At 44.6% G+C, this 18,724-nt stretch overlaps 1 long non-coding RNA gene across 2 annotated transcripts; it reads right to left on the bottom strand.

The window, feature by feature from the left end:
• Window positions 1–7,372: 7,372 nt before the first annotated feature.
• On the bottom strand, window positions 7,373–14,939 carry LOC145431518 (uncharacterized). 2 transcript variants are annotated; one of them, XR_013911844.1, is made up of 3 exons: window positions 14,226–14,939; window positions 11,970–12,033; window positions 7,373–9,922 (listed from the first exon to the last, which is right to left on the bottom strand). It is a non-coding gene; the product is annotated as an uncharacterized LOC145431518 (long non-coding RNA). The 2 variants fall into 2 exon arrangements; XR_013911845.1 differs by lacking the exons at window positions 11,970–12,033; window positions 14,226–14,939 and adding an exon at window positions 11,919–11,946.
• Window positions 14,940–18,724: the final 3,785 nt, after the last annotated feature.

The raw sequence follows: 18,724 nt of genomic DNA, 5'->3' as shown, positions 1-18,724 counted from the left end.
ATCTCCCATTTTGACCTCGGGACTTCCAGGTTATACTCGGCACAGATGTTCCTGTACACTATGCCGGCCACTTGGTTATGGCGTTCCATGTATGCCTTGCCTGCTAGCATCTTGCACCCTGCTGTTATGTGCTGGATTGTCTCTGGGGCATCTTTACACAGCCTGCACCTGGGGTCTTGCCTGGTGTGATAGACCCCAGCCTCTATGGATCTTGTGCTCAGAGCTTGTTCTTGTGCTGCCATGATTAGTGCCTCTGTGCTGTCTTTCAGTCCAGCTTTGTCCAGCCACTGGTAGGATTTCTGGATATCAGCCACCTCCTCTATCTGCCGGTGGTACATACCGTGCAAGGGCCTGTCCTTCCATGATGGTTCCTCGTCTCCCTCCTCTTTCTTGGGTTTCTGCTGCCTGAGGTATTCACTGAGCACTCGGTCAGTTGGGGCCATCTTCCCAATGTATTCTTGGATGTTCGTTGTCTCATCCTGGACTGTGGTGCTGACACTCACCAGTCCCCGGCCCCCTTCCTTCTGCTTAGCGTACAGCCTCAGGGTGCTGGATTTGGGGTGAAACCCTCCATGCATGGTAAGGAGCTTTCTTGTCTTTATGTCAGTGGCTTCTATCTCCTCCTTTGGCCAGCCTATTACCCCAGCAGGGTACCTGATCACGGGCAGGGCGTACGTGTTGATGGCCCGGATCTTGTTCTTACCATTCAGCTGACTCCTCAGGACTTGCCTGACCCTCTGCAGGTACTTGGTGGTTGCAGCTTTTCTAGCGGCCTCTTCATGGTTCCCATTCGCCTGCGGGATCCCCAGGTACTTGTAACTGTCCTCTATGTCTGCAATGTTGCCTTCTGGTAGTTCAATCCCCTCAGTTCTGACTACCTTCCCTCTCTTTGTTACCATCCGACTACACTTCTCCAGTCCGAACGACATTCCAATGTCATTGCTGTATAGCCTGGTAGTGTGGATCAGTGAATCGATGTCTCGTTCACTCTTGGCTTGGCTCGGTACGCATATGTATCGAACAATACAACATTTGTAATTTATTTTATCAATTTTCCTTCTGACGATGCTGTCTGTGTTGAGCGCTCAGTGAATCTGTGTTCGACTACTCCGCCTAGGCTGCACTGTCGAGCGCAGATCCACTGAGCGCTCAACACAGACAGCATAGTCAGAAGGAAGAGCGCAGGGCACCTCCCCCACCCTCATTCAGATCTGGCGTTTGGAACTATTTTGGTTTTCATGTGACGTATGACCCTGAAGGTAAGCGAGTCATGGACTAAGGTAAAAGAGTATGTTGGATGTGCCATGCAATGCTCAATTACATTGGTGTGAACTAGTGTGCTAGCGCAGTTAGCTCGTTAACGTGTTGGCCGTCTAGCCCCATGCACGGGGCGATCGGTGGTAGCTCGTTAACGGAGATTTGCCGTGTTGTGGCGTTAAGGTCATTTCAACGAGATTAACCTGAAAGCACTAGTGGGAACACAACGAATATGACTGCACATTTACGCCGACATCATCCTAGTGCAAAGACAAAAACAACAAGCATGCTACTAACTTTAGCCGAGTCATTTAGACAGCTGTTAGCACGTGATTCTCCTTATGCTGCTGAGAATATAGCCCAGAAGAAGCGGATAGTATAGCTTTTATTTTGGAAAGAGCCATTTCTCTGTAATAAACTCTCTTTTCCAAAGATGAGTGATTCCTCAATCAGATACAGGGCTTGCAATATCGCTAGCCCGACATCCTGGGGCTAGCGATTTTTTTCAGTCGGGCTACCAAAATCTCTCTTCCCTGCCCGTCGGGCTATTGTAGGAAAAATATATGTCAATGCTTTTGCATTCTTTCAGAAATGTAGCTGGGTAATTATGTCATTGGCATCGGTGAGCCACTGTCAATATGTGACATATTGAAGTCGCGTTTGAATTTGCGCTTGTTTTTTTGCTTTCACTTTGCAATCATGCGAACTGTGTATAGAGAGCGACAGCACTGATCTGTGAGTGATGATAATTTGTGCACCAATTCCTCTGACATCGTCTTATTAATCGTTAGCTTACTATGCAAACATGACAAGTGAAATCTCCCGCAGCTTAAACATGTGAGAGGTTGATCGCAGAGAATCGCTGAGCTTATGTGAGTGCGTGTGTAAAAGCATTTCAGTTCTGCTGAGCCAAATAAGACAGGTCAGGGTGAAGAAGTGACAGCCAAAGAAAAGCTTACCACAAAACGGAGAAGTTATGACAAATCAGACTATAAGGCAAAAAGAAAGTGCAGCTTTATGGTTTCATGGACAAAATAATTTCTGTGGCTGCAATATGACGAGCTAAATAACCAGGGCTGCACATAAGTGGTCCGCAGGTGCACATTCGCTGTCAAAATAAAAAACACGCACAAGGGTTAGGGTTAAATTTAAAAACTGTACTTTTGAGTTAAAATATATATTTATAATTTTAATAAATGACAAATTAAAAATGCATGAACATTTTTTTGTATCGAAAAAATATCGAACCGTGACACCAAAGTATCGAACCGAACCGTGAATTTTGTGTATCGTTGCACCCCTAATATATATATATATATATATATATATATATATATATATATATATATATATATATATATATATATATATATATATACATATATATATATATATATATATATATATCTTGCCTAATGGCAGCTGAGATGGATATCGTGTGTGAGAGCAAGAGACAGTCAGAATTTGCATTAGCTGAGCTTGTGCAGAGTTCACCCTTCATGACTGTGGTGGCTTCTGCTGCTGAAGCACAGGTGCAGCGTCTCAGCACACAGACCTCGAACGCTGCATCCTGCTTGGCAGAGCAGCTCCATTAGTAATAAGAAGATTCTTTGTTTTCCTGCCACTTCCTCTGAGTCGAGCTGCAGCAGCAGAAAGATCCGTGTGTGTTTGTAAGACACTGACTTTCATGATAAATTTAATATGACTTAAGGCCTTACAAAGATGGTTACTTCATTTCCCCTGTTCTTTAAAAAATGTGTCCTGATATATCGGGCGTGCCAGTCATTCTTTAGATGGATGATGATCTTCAGTGAAAGAGGATTTATTTCTGAGGCAAAATCACGTGTTTAAAGACATTTTAGGTCAAGAATCTGTAGGGCCCAGACTCCTATACAGGAAGTTTGGTTTGGCTCTCTGATTTTAAAACAAAGGTCCTAATTTCGGATCCTGTGGGTCTTCCCCAGTAGGGAATGCACAGTCCGAATGGAGCCGGTGTGGGTGAAGGGATTCACCCAGTACCAACACTGATAAAATAAGTAAAAATCTTGCAGGTCAAATCCTGTCAGTCCCACTTGTTAACGTAGCTCACCTACTGATCGTGGCACTTGTAATTTCTGGGTTGATTTTAGAGGCCTCGATAGTAGTAGGTCTCTAGGAAATGTTATAATTAAAGTGCTAGAATAACCTGCAAGATCAGTTTGCACTAGTAAAGAAGAACACTCAGATTATTACCTTTTACTATTCACAAAAGGTTAAATATCCACAATTTAGACTTTAATTGCAAAAAATGAACCACCTCCAAAATCAGCACTCCCTCCTCTGACCTAATGCTGACCTTGATGCACTTATACTGAAACAATGATTTTAAAACATAAATTAAATGGTAGCAATTGTATACAGCGTGTCCGTCTCCCAAAACCAAACTGAACTGGTTCCCTAGAACAGAGCTTCCCAAAGTGTGAGGCCCGCCCCCTAGGGGGGGCACAGAGCTATTGCAGGGGGGGGGGGTATGAAAAGGGAAAAAAACCCAAAACGCTTGGACACGGGGCACCACACAAACGCAAAGCAGGAGATGAAGCATCGCTGAATATGTTTCCAAACCAACTTCATTCTGAGACAAAGACTAGAAAATATGATGAAGCAAATCTGCCCTTTGGCTTCACCTGCACAAGTGCCGAGGTAGGTCTCCCTGCAGGATTGGTTTTCCCTGCGTCGGGAGCAGCGCTGGGCTGTTCAAATCACGGACAAACAGGATCCCACATTCTTGAGTGTTCACAAACACTTGTAATGACTAACTGCTCCTGACATGTTGGAGATGTTTGCTCTTTATACAGTAAAGTTACAGCAGGATACAAATAACATCAGGCTGATCCTGCCACAGTTTGTTCCCCCTGTCTAAATCACAGACAAACAGGATCCAACAGCTGTTTATGTGTTTAAACCCATTTTGCACAGAGAGGTGTTTTTTGAAAAATGTATTGATGCAATGTTGAACATTATTACACAGGAAAAACAACTACATGTAAAATAATGACACCGTGACGCCTCTGCCTTTGTAAATGGAGGGACAGTAAATGGTAAATGGCCTGTATTTATATAGCGCTTTACTAGTCCCTAAGGACCCCAAAGCGCTTTACATATCCAGTCATCCACCCATTCACACACTGGTGATGGAGCTACATTGTAGCCACAGCCACCCTGGGGCGCACTGACAGAGGCGAGGCTGCCGGACACTGGCGCCACCGGGCCCTCTGACCACCACCAGTAGGCAACGGGTGAAGTGTCTTGCCCAAGGACACAACGACCGAGACTGTCCAAGCCGGGGCTCGAACCGGCAACCTTCCGATTACAAGGCGAACTCCCAACTCTTGAGCCACAATCGCAGTAACTGCGTGTAAAACCTGCAGACAGTCAGATTAACAGTATTTTGTCTCTATCTGTCTTTCTGCAATTCATCTCATGTAAACAATAACGTGGCCACAGCGTGACGCGAATAAAGGCTCATACCTTTGACGTTGTGTGATGAACTCTGTATTCCTCGTCCACATGTTAAACGCAAAAAAGGAGTTTTAAAAAATCTCAGTTTTCGGTGATTCGAAATGCCGTTTACGTGGACGAAACAGCTGCGTGTTCAAAAACACCCGTGTAGGTGCGGACGCAGCGTAAAAGAGTTAGTAGTTTATTTTATTACTACCTATTTTTCTTGTAAAACAAAGGGGGGCCCAGCAAAAAAAGTTTGGGAACCACTGCCCTAGAAGATGGCCTGAAAACTGAAGGCTCTGCCTCCCATTCTACTTTAAAATATCTTAGAAGTTACTAGTAAACCAGCGGTCTAAGATCAAAGTCTTGTATTGGGTTCATATGAGGTCTTTAAGATAAGATGGGACCTGATTATTCACCTGTTAGTACCTTGTGTATAGTGGGAGGAATTTTAAATTTGATGCTGGAATTAACAAGGAACCAATGAAGAGAAGCCAAAATGGGAGCGATATGGTGCGTCTTTATGTGTGTCATCTGGCTTCATTGAGAGCTGTATAGCATCATCTGCTTAGCAACAAAAATGTGTGCTATTTTTTCAAATGATACTACCTTATATAAATATATATAATGTAAACAGAATTGGTCCTTGTATGGAACCCTGTGGAACTCCATAATTAACCTTTTTTGTGTGAAGAAGAGTCTATTAGATCTGACTCAAACCACTGCAGTGCAATACATTTAATTCCTACCGCATAATCATATTATAATATAAATATTATATAAATAAATATTGTTGTCAGCAGTATGAAATGTTGCACTGCCGTCTCGCACGACAAGCACAGTGATGTGATTATTGAAGTTAGCAGATCAAGGATCAAATGAAGGATCAGTCAGAGACTCTAAATGAATATCAATAGTATTGTTATTATTATTATTATAGTATAGTCTCCAGTGCTGAGGATTAGAAGTGATTATGTAATAGTGTTAACGAGATAATCGACTTCTGTGGCACAGTTTAGCTGCTCTGTTCTGTTTTGGCACCTGGTACTGAAAACAGTAACAATGGAGGAATTAAGCCCTTAAACTTAGTTGCAGACTTTCCAAAAGAAATCTGCTGTAATGAAAAGTGTTACTGCTGTTTAAATGCTCATCCAGGTCATATGATGCTTCAGTATGTCACAGCACATGTTGGTATTCATGCTTCCATCAATGAACTGTGGCTCCCCGGCAGCACTCATACACCCCAAACCATGTTTGACTGTTGGCAAGACACACTCATCTTTGTACTCCTCACCTGGTTGCCGCCACACATGACTCCATCTGAGTGAAGCTATGAAAGAAGGTATTTGGCCAAAAGATGCAGAAAGAGTTCGTGGTGATGAAATGAGAAGTATGTACACCTGCAATAAGAGATTTGTTGCGTCACAGCACCACAGAGAGGCAGACAGGGGACGAGCTGTCTGCCTTCTCAGTTCAGAGAGGTTGCACTGCATTTGGGTTCATGATAACAATACAATAAACAATAAATCCCTTCTGAGGGGTTGGATGTGTGATGGCATGCGTGGAGGTGAGAATGATGCTGGTAGCAGGCTTGGCTGATGTGGGGTTTGGTTGGGCATAGAGGTGAAAATGGAGGTGCTGCAAGGTTCACCTGTCACCCTGGGAGGTAGGACCATTTCCTTAACTGGCATTTCTGGTGGGAAACTGTGATGGACCGAGCAGTGAAGGAAACTTAGGCACAGGTTAAAGTCCAAAAAAAAAGGTTTTTTATTTAACCCAAAAACATAATTGGTTAACTCATGCAAAAAGAATCAAAATCTTGGGCCCATAAAAGAGGTCAAAACAACAAAACTCTACTCAAAGTTGACAACACTACTGATAACTCAAACAAACTGACCCAACTTAATGAGACAAAGGGGAAACTTAAATAGTGGCTGATCAGCCCACAAAAACAGGAAAAGGGGTAAAACACACAAAACCTAACTAAACCAAACATAATGAACTCCAATCCCCCCCCCCCCATGGTCCCGAGTTATGGCATGAACCAATTTGCAGTCTTCCTTTAAAGCTTGCTCCGCCCCTTTTCCACCTCTTGGCTCCTTAATCAAGGGACTGGAACAGCTGCAACTACGGTAACTCAGAAAACAAAAAAATTCATCATACATAACAGTGTAAACTAAAATGTGCGCACTTATTTTAGAATGCAGCGTTATGTGGATACGTGAATTAACTCTAAACGAAACTCTAAAAGACATGTGAATGCAAGGTTACTTATAAGCCTCTACACTAACATGGTGGTATTACCACTGTGTGGCTGTAAGTGCAGCCATCACAGAAACCCTTGAGAAGGATCTCCGGGAGTATGTCACCATGGTACCACCATGTACCACCTGTGCACGGAGAAAGAATAGAACTCAATGACTGAAGGAAACTGTTTCCAGGGCCTACTCCGTGGATCGGCTTCCTCCGAGGCGTGGACGTCTATCAGCAGAGAATGTACCTTCACCTATCAGCAGAGAATGTCCCTTAGTCTGTAACACAGTCAAATATATTCTCAAGTAATATTCAAGTATGCCATTCAGCGTGTTAGTACGAGCTCGGGAGCAGCTTGGGAGAACAAGAAAACAGAGACTGCTTTAGATTGTCTTCCCAAAGTGACTCAACTTTATTCACAAGTACAACAGTTTATATAGAGGGTAAAATTCATGAGACAGCAGATTATCAGTTTAAACCAGTACAGACCAAGATAAGGCAGTGTCTTCCTGCCCATGGGTGAAGAAGCATCCTTTGTGTAGTTTATTAGTTCAGCTACAATTGTGATTATCTCAGCGACATATTTTCAAGGCACAAAACGAAGAGTTCTTACATTAGTGAAATCTGAAACAAACCATTTGGCCTTCAACAGGCGTCTAAAAGATTAAGAAACTAATGTAGCTGAGGGAGTGATCTCTGTGGTATTTCAACCTTGTACCAGCCTGTGATTCTCACACATCAATTCTTGGGTCAAAGAGAAAAACACTGAAACAAAGGGGCCTTATTGAATGACAGAGTTTTCCTGCATGATGTCACTATAAAACAATATCCAGTAAATGCTCCCATGGTACTAAAATACCTAACAGTTCCACTCTTTTTTTATTATTATTTTTTAAAAAAAATAATAACTCAAATAGAAAGGAAAAATCACAAATGTAATAACATAATATAAAAAGCAAATCATAAAATGTAATAGTTCACAACCTAATGTTCAACATACACATCAGGAACATCATTGGTAACATCTGGCACATCCTCAGGATCAATTTGTGCTAATTGCAAATACATTGAAGTAGCTGTACTAGTAGCTATACGGGTTATCATTGAAAATGTGGCTTGCAGAAATGTGAACAAGGTTGCACTTTACAATACGAAATAGTAAATAAAAATCCTAAGGTTAATGCAGTAGATATGATTAATAACCTAAATATATAAAAAAGACAGTTCTTTAGTCGTCTCCTGGCCTGGTCCCAGGTTCGAGAGACACCGTATAAGCGTTGTGTGATGACAATGGGCATTTCATTTTCTCCATTATCAGGATGAAATGAGTCTATCTTTATCAGGTTAGACATTGTGTGGTACTCTAGGCTTTCTGTTCCTGCTGGATGTTCGAGTACCTTGTTGTTGTTCAGGCGGGGGATCAAAGGGCTTTCTGAGTCTTGGCTCTTTCAGGCGTTGTGTGTTAATCAGTGATTGTGTGTGTGTAGGTGGATTGGATCCGGGCGCTGGCTCGCCTGAGTCGTCATCTATAGGTGTATTGAATCCGGGCGCTGGCTCGCCTGAGTCGTCATCTACTTGATCCGACGCCTTAGGTGGTTTGGTGGGGCTGGTCTTAACCCTGCTGGCATGAATCCACTGAGGTTGTCCGTCTGTTAGGATGCTGGTTCTCGTCACTGCAAGTACAGTCTGGGGGCTGGAACACGCGGCCTCCCCGAGTGCCCTTGGTTTTAGCGACTGTACCAACACCGCATCTCCTGGTTTCCACGGATGGGTTGGATCTATGGAAGGGAGAGGCTGAGAGAGACAAACTTTCTGATAGTTATTATTCAGTGTTTCTACCAGGTTATGAACATAGTCAGACAATGCAGTGTCTATGTCCCCTTCCAATAGCGGTGCCCCTCTGGAGGCTGACCATGGTGTTGGAAACGGTCTTCCCATGATTATTTCAAATGGAGATAATTTGGTTGCTGCGGATGGAGTCATTCTAATCTCGCAGAGGATTTGAGGAAGTAGTTTGATCCAGGTCATTCCTGTTTCTATCATTGCTTTAGTCAGGCGGTTTTTTATGGTCCTATTCATTCTTTCTACAACTCCTGAACTCTGAGGATGGTATGGCACATGATATTTCCAGTCTATTGCTAGAGTTTTAGCACACTTTTGAATTACTTCTGATGTGAATGAAGGTCCTCTATCACTGTTAATTTGGTGAGGTATTCCAAATCTGGGTATTATTTCATTGCACAACTTTTGACAGACTACTTCTGCAGTTTCTTTTGATGTTGGGTAAGCTTCTACCCATTTACTAAATTGGTCCACTATTACCAGTAAGTACTTGATGCTTCCTTGTGCTGGCATGTGTGTAAAATCAATTTGTAATGTATGAAATGGGAAATCTGGTTGTGGTAAATGCTGATGTTTTGCTTTTGGTTTTCCTACATTAGTTCGTGCACATGTTAGACAGGTTGCTAATATGCGTTTTACTGCGTGTGATGTTTTCTTGATTACAAATCTTGATTTTATTGCTCCTATTACCCCTCTTTGTCCGACATGACTCACACCGTGAAAATGGCGGACAAGGATTGGCAGTAGTGAAGATGGGAGGGCAATCAAACCCTCAAGGTTTTTGTATAAGCCGTCTCTGTTATCTAAGGTACAATCATTACTTTCCCAGTAAGTGTAATCTAAGGCAGAGGCTTGCTCTTGTATGAATTTTAGGTCAACATTTGTTTCTAAATAGTCTGGGAGCGTGACAAGTGGCAGCTGTAAAGGCAAAGATAATACTTCCCTTCTGGGTGGTTGCTGTGAGGCAGCAGCTGCTTTCGCGGTTACGTCTGCAAGAGCATTTCCCACTGCTTCGTCTGTGTCAGCCGTGCTGTGCCCCTTCGTTTTAACAACTGCAATTGCCGATGGCAGCTGTATAGCCTGCAAAAGTCTTTGAACAAGGTCAGAATTAGCGATCAATTTTCCATCAGCAGATCTAAATCCTCTTTGTCTCCACAATGTGCCAAAGTCATGCACCACACCGAATGCATAACGGCTATCAGTGTAAATTGTTACCCGCTTATCCACATGTAACTCACAGGCGCGTATTAAAGCCATGAGTTCTGCTTTTTGTGCTGAGTGAAATGGTAATGAGTGAGCCTCTAGTATGATGTCAGGCAATGTCACCACCGAATAGCCACAAAGAAATAAGTTGTCATTTGGTTTTGAACAGGACCCGTCCACATAAACAATGACTGAGTCTGGGATTGGTGTCTGCTCTAAGTCTGGGCGTGGTGCTGTGGATTCCTGTATACGTGTCATACAATCATGAACGTCAGGGTCGTCTGAACCATCCTGTCGGTCAGAAGAACACAGCATACGAATAAGTAAGTGTGCTGGCGAATTGGGTGTGCTGCTTGCTTTTATAGTGAGATTTGCTGTTGAAGTCAGTGTAGCTTCATAACCTGAGTGACGTTGTGCGGTCATGTGTTGTGTAGTTATGTTTGCTAGAATGGTCGTGACCTGGTGATTGGTGTGTAGAATAGTGTCATGTGAGAGTGTGAGCTTCTCGCAGTCCCTTATCATGATAGAGCAAGCTGCTACTGCTCTCAGGCAGGCCGGCATCCCCTGAACTACTGCTGGCAGCACCTTTGAGTAGAAGGCTACTGGACGGTAGCCACAGCCATGCTCTTGGGCCAATACACCTGCACAGGTCGTGCCGTTCTCTGTGACGTACAGGTGGAACGGTAAGTGGTAGTCAGGCAGACCCAAACAAGGGGCGGAGGTCAGCGCTCCCTGTAATGCATTGAAAGAGACAGTCATTTCTGTGGACCACAGTATTCGAGGAGGCTTGTCTTTTTTGCAGCATTCACGCAGAATGTGGTCATGAAAAGAACAGTCTGGTATCCACTGTCTGCAATAGTTCACCATGCCTAGGAAAGACAGCATTTCTTTCTGTGTAGTGGGCTTAGGGACAGAGGTCACAGCTTTGACCCTGTCTGTAGTCATAGAACGTTGTCCGTGAGACAGTGTAAATCCCAAATATTGAACAGAAGTCTGACAGTACTGCATTTTCTTTGCTGATGCTTTGTGGCCAGTCTGTTGGAGGTGCTGGAGTAGCATGTGTGTGGCAGTTTGACATAGTTTTTCACTATCAGCACAGAGGAGGAGATCATCTACATACTGGATCAGAGTACAGCCCTCTGGAGGAGTGAAGCCGTCCAGGGTAGCACGTACTACCATTGAGAAAGCCGCAGGGCTGTCTACCATGCCTTGGGGTAAGCGAGTCCATGTGTACTGCTTATCTCTATGTGTAAAAGCAAATATCGGCTGTGTGTCTTTATGCACAGGTACTGAGAAAAAGGCGGAACACAAATCCACCACAGTAAAATGTGTAGCTGTTGCTGGAATAGATGTCAGTATGCTGGGAACATCTGGAACCAGAGGTGGCAGAGGCATGATGACTGCATTAACTTGCCTTAAGTCTTGTGTGAAACGCCATACGCCAGGTTTGTTAGGCTTTGGCACAGGATTGACAGGAGTGTTATATGGAGATACTGTGGGCTTTATTACTCCAGCTGTCAATAAATCTCCTATGATGATGTCTAAGGCTGCGGCTTTTTCAGCGGAAATGGGATATTGCTTGACATATACCGGCTTGTTGTTTTTCAGCTGAGCATGATAAGGTGTACAGTCAATAAATCCTACATCATTCTCACCTCTTGACCACAATGTCATGTTTTGATATTCAGCTGGCAATGTGACAGCAAAGATAGTACAGTGTATGGGGTAGGTTAGATCTAGGTGTTGACATGGTGCAGTGATGTCATAGCCTATGTCTGAGTTATGTGACAAAACCACTGTTTGGCCTTCACTTGTGTGAGCAGTTATCATGTTGTTGAACAGTGTGAGAGAAACAAATATGTGGCTTCCAGGCATGGGGCTACCTGGTAACGGTGTTTGCACATGTTTTTGGCACAGTGTGTGACGTGGGGTACCAGTCAGATGGATATTGAGTTCATTCTCCGCTGAGGCGTCCAGCTGACACAGAGGCTGTTCCTTCTCCATGGTGTCGGTGCATAGGGCAGAGAAAACATAGCTGTTATCAGTATCTGCAAACATTTCACCCTTTGTGTTAAATGAAATACACAAGTTCATTTTTGCCATTAAATCTCTGCCTAATAGATTCACAGGCGAGTTTGGAATAATTATGAATGGATGATATGTAATTTCATCTGGTTTTGGGCCCCAGCGTGTTTTTAGAGAATGAGTTTTGGGGCATTGCACTAGAGTTCCGTTTATTCCCATGGTGTTGATGCACACAGAGGAAACAGGCCCACTATAGAATTTTCCAGACAGTGAACTTTTAGTGGCTCCACTGTCAACTAAAAAGGAATAAGTCTTTTCACCTATCTCTATATCTAACATGGGCAAGCTTTCTGTGTTACGGGACAATTGCAAATGCAGCATCGTGTGTAGTGCTTCACACTGTCCCTCATCTTCACCTGGGCCTCCCTATTGTTGGTCCAGTCTTTCGGTATCATATGGGTGGGGATTAAAATGTGGATTATAAGGTTGCTGCCTAAGTGCAAAGGGGCCATTATTTTGATGTGATTCCTGTCTGCGTTGCCAGTTACCTTGTCTGTAAGAGCTCTGCTTACGCCTAGTGGCAGGAGCTGGTCCTGTGTTTTGTGGTTGAGATCTACCTGCTGCTGATTTGCATTCCCTCCTCCAGTGTCCTATTATTCCACAATAAAAACATACGCCTCCACTCCTATCTCTCCTTCTGAAATCTCCCTGCTGCGCTTGTTGAGGGGGCGGGGCCCCTGCATACATCATTTTTTCACTTTCCTCTGAGCCTTCAACATCAAAATTCAACAACATCTTAACAGTTTTAGCCTTCGTGCTGTTGGGGAAAAGATCTGCACCAGCTTTTGTTTTGACAAGTGTGATAAAGTTCTTTATTTTCATGTCATAGAGATTATCAGTGGCAGTCAGCTTCAATAGTTGTGAACATTCTGGATGAATATTGTTTAAGAATGTTGTTATGAAAATCTGATCATTTCCTCCTTCAGGCATGCATGCCTCATTAGTCCAGCAGTGTGTGAAACGTTTCATAAACACTAGAATGGATTCATCTAGCTTTTGCTTACACATGGTTACTGCATTTAAATCAATTTTATCTCTAGACATTGTGAGCAGAAATCTCTTTAGATTTTGAAAAAAGGCTGTGATTTTGTCATCATTTATCCACAAAAACGAGGTGGTGTTGGCTGCTTGGTCGTTTTTAGGGTCTAGTTCCTCTACTTCTTCAATAAGCTGAGATTCAGTCACACCTGGGATTCGTTGACATAATATATATCTATAGTCAGGCCCACCCAAGTGGTGGTATCTGGTACTTCTCTGTAATGCAGAAACAAAGGCTGTAGGATTTTGTAGAGGATCGGGAAGTTCTTTAATGGTTGCTGCTAACTCTGAAATTTTAGGGGGTTGAATGCAACACATGTCCCCTATTATCATGAACGGGAGGGAGGTGCTGACGTCATTAAATTGTGATCCCTGCTTTTCTTTATAACGGGTGTTTTTGTGGGGGCCCTCTTGAGTTTTTTCCTCTTTTTTCTGCTTTAAGTAGTTCCTTATTAAATTTCTGGTGTTAGTTATTGCTTTTGGCACAGTTAAACCATTCGCTACTCTAGTGTGGCGCTGAACATGATTATCTATGATAGAAACGGCTTGTTGCAGTTCGGCTTCCGTACGTTCAGTTAAAGGATCTTTCATGATTTCCTCACACTCTGTCATTAACTGTTTTGTTTGCTTTTTATGTTCCTGTAACTCTCTTTCTCGTTCAGTGTATTCTCGTTCCTGTCTTTGATCTAGGTTAAACCAGTCATCTTCTTCTGATTTAGGTGTCATTTCAGTGCCTTCCTCACTCTTTTGGGATTCTGCTGTTAAATCAGGATATACGCGCTGATGACGTGCAGCCGCCGCAGCAGCTATTAGTTCTGTTTTTTTCATCATAAGGCGGCGGAGCCGTAGGTTGAACGGATGGGCATATAAGGCTAGTTTTTTCTGCAGTGGATTTACTAGAGCCTACACTGGCTTGATTTAAAGCATTTACGTCTGGCTCGGGTCCTTTTTTCCATAGTGGTAGCATGCGATTGGTCACATCACGACATTCTATCATATATTTTTTACAGGACTTTTTAATCAGCCTACTTTTCTTATCACAAATAGTATTTAACATTTCTACTGACCTGTTTTCTGGCGATAATCGTTCGGGATAGGGCTCCGGAAATACATTAGGATGCATTAAAGTTATAGTTCTTAAGTTCGAGACGAAATCAGTCACGTAAGCACTTCCGCATGTTCTGGATACGTAATCATGGAAGTCTTCATTGATTCGCGAGCGTGGGTTAAACGTAACCGGAAGTGGGAGTCGTACTGAGCCGCTATTTGTGATTTTATATTTTATTTTTTTCGGTTTTACAGTTAATTTTGAGTTTTTATCGGACCCGTCTAAGGTCTTTGAATTATTCTGACCCATGGTCAGTGATTTCCAGAGGGGTTTAGACGCTTTGAAGGATTTAAGTTAGTATCTATTTTTGCTGTGGCACACCTGAGGTTACTTGATTTTTTTGCTAGCAATTTTATGTTTTTAGTGAGCAACTTCTCACTTTTTAACGAGCAACTTCTCGTTTTATGACCCCAGGCAACTTCCTGTGTCCTTTCTGCTGGTGAGCAACTTCTTAGTTTATGACAGCAGGCAACTTCCTGTGTCCTTTCTGCTTTTATTTTACAAAACAACAGGCAACTTCCTGTGTTTCTATGTGGGCCACTAAATAAGGCTCCTCAGTGTATCCCACTTGTTACTATGTGGGCCACTGAAGAAGGCCTCGTCAGCGTATCCCGTTTCTATGTGGATCACTGAGAAAGGCATAACACAGTCTTATTAAAATAAAAAGACAAGTGCCTACCTTCGTCAGGATCCCACTTCTCGACACCAAAATTGAAGGAAACTGTTTCCAGGGCCTACTCCGTGGATCGGCTTCCTCCGAGGCGTGGACGTCTATCAGCAGAGAATGTACCTTCACCTATCAGCAGAGAATGTCCCTTAGTCTGTAACACAGTCAAATATATTCTCAAGTAATATTCAAGTATGCCATTCAGCGTGTTAGTACGAGCTCGGGAGCAGCTTGGGAGAACAAGAAAACAGAGACTGCTTTAGATTGTCTTCCCAAAGTGACTCAACTTTATTCACAAGTACAACAGTTTATATAGAGGGTAAAATTCATGAGACAGCAGATTATCAGTTTAAACCAGTACAGACCAAGATAAGGCAGTGTCTTCCTGCCCATGGGTGAAGAAGCATCCTTTGTGTAGTTTATTAGTTCAGCTACAATTGTGATTATCTCAGCGACATATTTTCAAGGCACAAAACGAAGAGTTCTTACATTAGTGAAATCTGAAACAAACCATTTGGCCTTCAACAGGCGTCTAAAAGATTAAGAAACTAATGTAGCTGAGGGAGTGATCTCTGTGGTATTTCAACCTTGTACCAGCCTGTGATTCTCACACATCAATTCTTGGGTCAAAGAGAAAAACACTGAAACAAAGGGGCCTTATTGAATGACAGAGTTTTCCTGCATGATGTCACTATAAAACAATATCCAGTAAATGCTCCCATGGTACTAAAATACCTAACAATGACCTTCAGGTCTGCTCCAGGCCATGGTTGCATATGGCCGTAGACTTTGTCACCGGTCTGTCTGTTTGCTCTGGCAAGTCTGTTATCCTGTCTATCATTGGCAGGTTCTCCAAGTCCGCCCACTTCATTGCACTGTATAAACTCCCTACAGCATCCGAAATGCAAAACTCCTGGTAGACCATGTCTTCAGGCTTCACACATCCTGGCAGAAATCGTGTCAGACAGAGGTCCCAGCTTACCTCACAAGTCTGAATGGCTTTCTGTTCAGCATTCAGGGCCAAGGCCAGTCTAATTTAGGCTACTACCCTCAATCCAACAGCCTGATGGAGAGTCTCAACCAGGAGCTAGAGTCCACTCTCCGCTGCATCGCCAAACATAATCCGCCACCCTGGTCAACATGCCCTCCATGGGTTGAGCAAGCGCAGAATTCACTCACCTCATCTGCAGCCGGTCTTTCCCCTTTCAAAGTGTCTGTAGGTTACCAACCTCCGCTGTTTCCTGTGGATGTGCCGGAGTTTGCCGTTGCTTCGGTCCAGCATCACCTCCACCGCTGCTGTCATGTCTGGATTCAGAATCCACGCTACATTAGACCATACGAAGTTGAAACCATCATCGGTCCGTCTGCTGTCAAGCTGAAGCTTACTTCATCCACGTGCATACACCCCACGTTCCACCCAGTCCAGGCGAGCGTCCTGTGTTTTTCCACGTTTTCCCTGCTCCTCCACCTCTGGGCAGAGCCCTCATCAGTCCATCTGCTCATCTCACCTGGTGGATCCAAGACAATCAGTAAGGCAGTATTTAAGCCCAGCGTCAACATCTCTTCTCCACAAGTTCATCAGCTGAGCTCACGTTAGTCACAGGCCACTCTTGCTTCATGTTTATGGTCTCTGTGTTGTGCCTCTATCACCTCTCTGGACCATCACTCCACTCGCCTCCAGCTCACATTCTCTGGACGCTGGTTGCCATTAGTCTTCACTCTGTTCCCGGATTCATTCCTCCCCCCCTGCCTGCCCTCCTGCCTACGGCTCCTGTAGATCAGATAAAACAGGTCAGACTCTCTCCACACACCCACCTTCCAGGACGCCCACCCAGCCACTCCCTCTCCCCACCGAGCCTCACACACTCCAATTCAATTCAATTCAATTTTATTTATATAGCGCCAAATATAAAATGAGCTCACGTCGCTAACCTGGTCACAGAGGGAGTACCGGCAATGTAGCATCATGATGCTAACGGAGTCGTGGCTAACACCGCTAACTCCGGACACAAGCGTGACACTACCGGGATTTCAGATGCTGCGAGCGGACAGGACGAGAGAGAGCGGTAAGAGGAAAGGAGGGGGACTGGCAGTTTTTGTGAACGACAGATGGTGTAACCCTGGGCACATCACTGTGAAAGAACAACTCTGCAGCAGAGACATTGAGCTGTTAGCCGTTAGCATGCGTCCGTACTATCTGCCCCGGGAATTCTCGCATGTTATCGCAATAACAGCGTATGTCCCCCCCTCGGCCAACGCGGATGCAGCCTGTGACACTCTCCACTCAGTGGTCAGCAGACTGCAAACACAATCTCCGAGAGCCCTTCTCATAATATCAGGGGACTTCAATCATGCCTCATTGGACTCCACACTGCCCACCTTCACCCAGTATGTGACCTGCTCAACCAGAGACAATAAAACACTGGACTTACTGTATGCCAATGCTGAAGAGGCATACAGTTCATCACCTCTCCCTCCACTGGGCAAATCTGACCACAACCTGGTGCACCTTGTCCCTGTGTATGAGCCCTTAGTGCGCAGGGTGCCACCAGCCACCCGCACAGTGCAGAGATGGTCAGAGGAGAGCGAGGAGGCTCTTAAGGACTGTTTTGAGTCGACTGTGTGGGAGGTGATCTGTGACGACCATGGAGAGGACATCGACAGCCTTACTACATGCATTACTGACTATATTAATTTCTGTGTGGATAACACCGTACCTACCAGGACTGTACGGTGTTTCTCCAACAACAAACCTTGGATTACCCCAGAAATTAAAGCTGTCCTCAAGCAGAAGAGGAGGGCCTTCAAATCCAAAGACAAAGAGGAGTTGAAAAGGGTGCAGAGAGAGTTGAGGGGACTGATAAGGAATGGGAAGGACAGCTACAGGCAGAAGATGGAGAACCAGCTTCAGCAAAACAACGTTGGTGAAGTCTGGAGAGGCCTCAGAACCATCTCGGGCCACAAACAGCAGAACTCTCTGCCTGGGAGGGATGTGAGGTGGGCAAATGAACTGAATCATTTCTTCAACAGATTTGATTCAACCATGAGACAGTCTGCAACATCGGCTGCAGACTCACCCACCCCCACTGCTGCTGTTCCACCTCAGACCCTTCACACCTCCTCTATTCACCCTGCTCACTCCTCCCCACCCCCAACAACAGCATCCAATACACACTCAACACAAGGCTCCAGCCTGTCTCTCTCAACCACCCAGGTTAGGAGGGAACTGAGGAGGATTAATGGCAAGAAGGCAGCGGGCCCAGATGGCATCAGCTCGAGGGTCGTCAGGTCCTGCGCGGACCAACTGTGTGGGGTGATGGAGCACCTCTTCAACCTGAGCCTGAGGTTGGGAAGAGTCCCACAGCTCTGGAAAACCTCCTGTGTTGTACCAGTGCCAAAGACTTCACGCCCCAAGGACCTCAACAGCTACAGGCCGGTGGCTCTGACATCCCACCTGATGAAGACCCTGGAGCGGTTGGTCCTGGCTCAGCTTCGGCGCCTAACAAGCTCATCACTGGACCCACTTCAGTTTGCCTACCAGCCTGGCATTGGAGCGGATGATGCCGTCATTCACCTCCTACATCGTTCCCTCGCTCACCTGGAGACCGCTGGAAGCACTGTGAGAATCATGTTCTTTGATTTCTCCAGTGCCTTCAACACTATTCTTCCCTCGGTTCTGAAGGACAAGCTGGAGAACTCTGGAGTGGACCATCACCTCACTACCTGGATCCTGGACTACCTCACCGACCGACCACAGTATGTGAGGACTCAGGGCTGTGTGTCGGACAGGG

This window comes from Astatotilapia calliptera, chromosome 10 (genome assembly GCF_964374335.1).
Source record: "Astatotilapia calliptera chromosome 10, fAstCal68.1, whole genome shotgun sequence".
In the NCBI taxonomy this organism is placed as follows: domain Eukaryota; kingdom Metazoa; phylum Chordata; class Actinopteri; order Cichliformes; family Cichlidae; genus Astatotilapia; species Astatotilapia calliptera.
This window is presented reverse-complemented; position numbering and strand designations above follow the sequence as displayed.